A 7,735-nucleotide genomic window follows, 5' to 3' on the forward strand; every position below is an offset into this window, starting at 1 on the left:
TAGATTTTTGTGATTTATGTGAAGAAGCTCACAAAATTCTGATTAAAGGAATCAAAGAAGAACTAAATAAATGGAGACCTGTTCTAGGAAGACTTATTGTTGTCAAGATATCCGTTCTCAGCTTGTCTATAGATTCAATACAATTCAAATCAACATCCCAACAAGTTATTTTGTGGATACTGGCAAAGTGATTCTAAAATTTATACATAGAGATAAAACATTCAGAATAAACAACACAATATTGTAGGAGAAGAAAAATGTCTTAGGACTGATGCTACCCAATTTCAACATTTACTATAATGCTACAGAAATTAAGACACTATGGTACTGGTAAAAGAAGACACAAATAGATCAATGTAATAAAATAGAAAGCTTAGAAATAGACCATATAGATATGGTGAGCTGATATTTGACAAAGCATTAAAGACATTACAATGGAGCAGAACTAGTAATCCAAGAAATGGTACCAGAACCTCCATATGTAAAGAAAAAAAAATAATCTAGAAACAGAGCTATACCCTTCCTGAAAATTAACTCAAAATTCACCAAAGACACAAATGTAGAACTTACAACTGTAAAAATTCCAAAAAATAACACTGAAAAAATCTAGATGACATTGGATATGGAGATTTTTTTATATACATTCAACACTAAGGGCATGATCTACATAAAATAAATAACTGATTCAAATATTATTAAAATTAAAAACGTCTGCTCCAAGAAAGACAGTATCAAAAGAATGAGAAAATAAAGCCTCAAACTGGAGAAAATATTTGCAAAAGGTAAATCTGATAAAGGATTGTCATTGAAATATACAATTCTTAAAACTTAAATAAGAAACAATTTTAAAAGTGGACCAAAAGTTTTTAAAGACACTTCACTAAAGAGTATATATAGGTGGCAAATAAGATTATGAAAATATGGCCTATGTCATATGTCATCAGAGAAATACAATTGAACAATAAGATACCACCATGCATGTTATTAGAACGACTAAAATCCAGAACACTGGCAATACCAAATGTTGGAAAAGATTTGGAGTAATGGAGACTCTCATTAATTGATGGTGAACATGCAAAATGGTGTTGCTTCTATGGAAGACATTTAAGCAGTTTCTTTAAAAAGTAAATATGTCCTGACCATACAATCTTGCAATTACTCTCTTTGGTATTTACCCACAGGAGTTAAAAACTTTTATGTCCACATGAAAATCTACACACTGATGTTTATAGTAGCTTTATTCATAATTGGCAAAACTTGGGAAGCAACCAAGAAGTCTTTCAGTAGGTGAATGAATAAATAAATCATGGTATCCAGAAACGGGGGTATTTTTCAATGCTAAAATTAAATGGATAGAAAGATATGAAAAGACACAGAGAAACCTTAAATGTGTATTATTAAGTGAACGAAGGCAAATTGAAAAGGCTACATGCTATGTGATTCCAACTTCATGACATTCTAGAAAAGATAAAACTACAAAGATAGGAAAAAGATAAGTGATTGCCAAGAGTTGAGATGTGAAATGAAGAAGCAGAACACAGAGGCATTTTTAGACAGTGAAAATATGTTGTATAATACATACAACATATGTATTACATGCTATTATATGTTTGTTATTATGTTTGTTCAAGCCCAGAGAATGACAATGCCAAGTGTGAACTCTGATATTAACTCTAATAGGTGATTAAAAAAAATGTCAGTGTAGGCTCATTGATTGTAACAGAAGCATTCCTCTAGTGGGGATGTTGATAGTGGGTGGAGGAGGGGAGAAGCTATGTATGTGTAGGGATGGAGGTATATGGAATTCTTCATATGTTCCTCTCAATTTTATTGTGAATCTAAAACTTTTAAAAATATAAGCCCTGGAACCAGCAGATGGTGTAATGGTTATGTTGCTGAACTCCCACGTAGTCTGTCACAGTTCAAGTCCTGAATCTGACAGCTTAAAACTCACACCACTTGAGAATACTATGCTCGTCATCATCAACAGGTAATAAACCATATCTGTGTTCTACTAATGTCATGCCTCTCTATTTGTTCTCCTGCTATCTTCTCTATACTCTTCTCTTCTTCCTCCCCACCTCCCCACCCCTGATTCCACACTGTCTGAGAAGTATTTCATGTTGGGTAAAGTCTTTTTACAATCAAAATGAGAAATAGTGATTGATTGGTTTGGTTTTTTTTTTTTGGAAATGAAATTAAAGTATGAGTTTGTTTGGTGCAAAACTTTTTGAAATCCTTACATAGCTTTTTCATAATAACATATTTCCATGAACTTTTTTTAAAATGTTTTATTATCATCATAATCTTCTTTATATTACATTGGATTACATATAACTTTACAGTGTATTACATTGCTTTTTCAAAAGAGAATGCCATGCACGTCAGTCAATACAAAGACGTTAATCTCCCCACTTCAACATTCGATATCTTTTCTATGTTTTCCCCAATCATTATTATTATTATTCTAATTATTTCTTAAAACAGTCAATCACTATTTCTCATTTTGCTTGTAAAAATACTTTGTCCATCATGAAATACTTCTCAGACCAATCCAGTTGAGAATACTATACATGTCATCATCAACAGTTAATGATTGTTTTCAAAAAAAATTGGGATAATAATAATAATGATCAGGAAAAATAATAAAAATATATTGGATGATAAAATGGGGATTTTAATGTCTCTGTATTGAATGTTATGCATGGTATTCTTTCTGGAAAAAGAAATGTAATACACTGTCAAGTTATATGTGATTCAATGTAATATAAACAAGATTATGATGATAATAAATCAATTAAAAAAAAAACTCATACCGGATAATGTGCACAAGTGCCCAAAATCAGAAGAGGAGAATGGAGGTAAAGGGATTATAGCATGGCCATCCCCCCACCCTAAAAATTAATAAAGCAATTCTATTTACAATATCATCAAAAATAATGAAACACTTGGGGATAAATTTAACAAAGTAATACAAGACCTTACAAGAAAAACTAAAAGCAAATGTTGAAATTTAAAGGGATCTCAATAAATGGAGAAATACCACATTTACAGATTAGAAATCTATTATTTTTTTTCATATTTTTATTATCATAATAATCTTCTTTATATTGCATTGGATTACATATAACTTTACAGTGTATTACATTGCTTTTTGAAAAGGGAATGCCATGCATGTCAGTCAATACAGAGACATTAATCTCCCCACTGCAACATTCAGTATCTTTTCTATGTTTTCCCCAATCAGTATTATTATTATTCTAATTATGGAGGCAATACTAACCAAATTTATCTACAGATGCCCCTATCAAAATTCTGAATTCTTTTTTTTTTCTTTTGGTAAAGTCAAATTGATTCTGAAGCTTATATGGAAATGGGAGCAAATCAGAATTGCTAAAACAACCTTTAAGAACAAACTCAGAGGACTCACACTTCCCAATTTCAAAACTAATTACAAAGCTACTGTAATCAACAATGTGATATTGGCATATTGATCAATGGAACAGAATTAAGGACTAGGAAATAAACATGTATATCTAGAGTCAACCAATTTTCAATAAAAATGTCAAGATAATTTAATGGGGAGATAGTAATCTTTTTAACAAATTGTACTGGGATCATTGTATATTCACATACAAAGAAAAAATTTGGAGATCTACTTCACCTTCCTCAACACACATATTTAGAATACCTTATAAATCTGAATATGTCATAAAGTTACAAACACATAGAATAAAATTTTAGGAGCATATCTTCATGAATTTGAGTTAGGCAAAACCTTAGATATGTATAATGCTAAGAGCATATATGAAAAAAGAAAGAATAAATAAGTTGGGCTTCATCAAATGTAAAAACATTATTAAAGGATACTGTGATATAAGTGAAAAGGAAAATGATCCAACTAAAAAAACAATAGATCTGAATAGACATTTCTACGAAAGCGGTACACAAATGGTCAATAGCACAGGAAAAGATGTTCAGCATTGTTAGTCATTAGGGAAATGCAAATACAAACAACAATGAGATACCAGTTCACACTTACGAGACAGGCTGTGATGATAATAATAAAACAAAAAATAATGTACTGATCATAGATTGCTGGTAGGGATACAAAACTTTGTAGGTTCATTAGAAATCAATTTGGTAGTTCCTCAAAATTTAAACACTGAAATATCAGATCCAGCAATTTTTCTCCTAGAGAATTAAAATTATACGCTCAAGCAAAAACTGATACATAAGTGTTTGTAGCAGTTGTATTCATAATAGGCAAGAGTGGAAAACACCTAAATGTCAACTGATGAATGGATAATCAAAATTAAATACAGGTCGATAGGTAGACAGATACACAGACACACACATACACACACACACAGTGCAATATTATTCAATCATAGAAAAGATGAAGCACTGATTATGTTACGTCATTGACAAACCTTGAAAATGTTATGCTCAGTGAAAAAAGTCCTGGCACAAAAGCCATACATGTTATAAATTATTTGGAATAAATGTATAGAACTGATGAATCTATAGAGACAGAATGTATATAAGTGTTTTCCAGGGATTCATGGGGAAGAATGAAGAGTAACTGTTAACAGGAAAAACATTTCCTTTTTGGGGTAATAACAATGTTCTGGGATCATATAATGATGGCATTTGTACCACCTTGTGAATAAAATAAAAACCATTGAATCATACATTTTAATATAGTGAGTTTTATTATACTTGAATTATATTTCAATAAAGAATAACATAATGGAAAAATGTAAGCATGTTAACCAATGTGGGGCCAGCAGATGGTATGATGGTTAAGGGTGCTGGACTCCCACATAGCCAACAGTGGTTCAAGTCCTGGACCTGGCGACTTGCTTTCTCATTTTCTCTCTCTCTCCATCTCTCTCTCTCTCTCTCTCTGTCCCTCTTTAGTCGAATTAAAATAAACAAATAAAGTTAAATAAAAACAATTCTAACAAAATAAAATAAATAAATGTATTCTAGTACAGTTTTTGATAGCATTTTTCCCAGGAAGCCACAAGTTGTATCTGAGGCAGGCAGTCGAGAATTATCGAAAAAATTACAATAAATGTGAATATGTTCCAAGCACACCAGAGAGGAAAGGGCATTTAGGCAGAAGAAGGATAGAATTAAAAGTCATACTATTTTGGGGAGTAACATAGAAGGTTTGGGTTTATTAGCACCTAAGCTTTATTAATAAATAATGGACCACAAAGCTTTAAGGGATGTCTAATGTCTCCTCAAAAACCCCTCCTCCTTCTTTGAAATTCATTTATATTCTTATCATAATATATTCCATCATTATTCAGAGAAAGAACCTGAGGAAATTATGCAAGTCTGGGTAATGTGGGAACTGAAGAGAGAGAAATTAGGAGGGTCAAGGCTACTTGGAGGGAATTGCATCAAAGTTGAGAGTGGGAGTAATCCCACAAAGTCTACCAACTCCTATGGGATACTGTGGGATAAACATTGTTTTAACAAAATAGTGGCCCCAAAATATTTACTAGGCCTGGACACTTGGTATAATCTCACAGTGTTTAGGCTAGACTGTGCCAGGTACAGCTTAGCAGACTCTCATAAGCAGATCTGGACTGAGTCTTCCAAGACAGCTAACACACACCTCCCAATAATACCTAAGTCAGAATATGACCAAAATAATAACTATTGTACATATGAAAGGAACAGAGCCTGATGAAGTCCTCACCACTCACTCACCACTCAGAATGTTTCAAGGTAAGTTTCTCCTTAATGTCATCAAATCAGCCTCCACTTTGCCTTGGCAAATAGCTTTCCAATTTAAAACCATGTATTTCTTGCCTTATTCATCTGTCTCAAACTAAATTCAAGTATATTATATTAATGGCTTGGAAGTATTGTGATCTTCCTTTGCCTGGAGAAAAAATATTATCTAAGTTTTGTTTTATTTTCCTTCTTTGATTCAGGGTCAAAATACTACCCTTTTTAGCATGTTTCTCTATTATTCTCATTTCCAGAGAAGTATGAATTATTCCATATCCAAAGAAGCTAGCAGTGTCTTCTGCAAAACTGAGACAGAGAAACAATGTATCCTATTGACAGAAGAGGGACACTGGACTCTAAAAGTATTGATTCAATCATGGCAGGTTTTCTCATAACATCTGGGTCAGCAGGTGTAACTCCTGACTTTGGCAGTGGAATTCTCTGCAGCACATCCAAGTGGTAATCCAAACCTCTGCGTCAACAGTCCTAGGCTTTGCTGTATGGCCCGTGTTGGGAGGCTGATGTCCTGAATGAGACCTATGAATCATTTTCAAGTGGATATTAATAGGGGATAGTCAAGATTATTTAAGATTCAGAAATGCAGCCCTTAGCTCTTGAGTGGACCACTAAGTTTGAAACAGCGAAGGCTCAGAGGTATCTTTAACGAAATCCTTCAGTAGTGTGAAGGGCTACAGATACGGTCTGAAGATATGCTCTGCTTTAGCAACACATAGACTAGAGGGTGGGAAAGATTATAGAGGGAAAGCTCTAATAGAAAGCTCTCTAACTCCAGTAATTGAGACACCGGACTATAGGTTTGCAGTGATTCCACTGAAAGAAAAGAATGGCAGACAATATATATACTTGGGGAAAAATAGGGGTATGGGTTGATTAGAAAAAGGGGGCAACTGATAGGTAAGAACTTGTCCTTTCCATTATCTGTTTACATAGAAATCCATCTAAGGAGAAAGAATGTTAATTAAGATGTTGTGAATTTTAAAGGAGATCTCATTTGTAGAACAAAAATAAAGACCTTCAATATGAGTTGATGTAATTGTTTCCCAGTTTCATTTTCCCTAGGTTTTAGTCTGCTTTTTATTTTCTGTTTTTATAATTGAATACCACAGATTGGCAATTTATAGAGGTTTATTTAGCTCATGGTTTTGGAGGTCCAGGGTCAAGGGCTCATTTGGTGCGGGCTTTCTTGCTAGTGAGGATTCTCTGTCAACTCTTAAGGTGTCACATGCCATCACAGGGCAAGAGAGCAAGAATTTGTGTCCTTGTTTCTCTCTCTCTTCTTATAAAGCCACCAGTATTCCATTATGGAAGCCCACCCTTGTGGGGAGCCGCCCACATCAAAATGGCTGCCATGACCTTCACTGCTTAAAATGGCCGGTGCGACCTTGACACAGACACCAGGAACGCAGACCTCCTGGTTCAGACAAAACTGACAGGTCCTCAATTAAGTCCGCTGTGAACCTCGCCTACCTCCCTCTGCCTTGTGTATATAAGAAAGTGCTCTGGCCCTCAATAAACGAGCAAAAACTTCATACCATCAAGAGCTATGACACTGTGTGAGCTGTGACACTTCTTTCGCTCCCGTGCTAAGACGCTGCGCCGGTTCCAGACCTCCGCCCCCTCGCTCGGGTTCTCTGCCCGATACGTCCCGCAGGCCGGGACACACCCTGATAACTTTATCTAATTCTAATTACCTCCCCAAAACTCCACCAGTTAACATCATAGTCAGATTAAGTTTCCACTCTCAAAATCATCATGACAGAACCAAACTGGGGGCAGAAGGAGGAGACACTTTCAAACCATGGCTCCCTACCTCTAAAATATCTGTTGAACATCTCTAAATCTTCTGGCGCCTAATCAGTGCTCACCTAAACTGTTGTAGTAACTTCCTATTTACAATCCTTGTTATCTTCCTACTACTTCATTAGAATCACCTATAAATCTGGTTAAACATTCTAATATATTA

This window comes from Tupaia chinensis, unplaced genomic scaffold (genome assembly GCF_000334495.1).
Source record: "Tupaia chinensis unplaced genomic scaffold, TupChi_1.0 Scaffold000045_1, whole genome shotgun sequence".
Taxonomy (NCBI): Eukaryota; Metazoa; Chordata; class Mammalia; order Scandentia; family Tupaiidae; genus Tupaia; species Tupaia belangeri.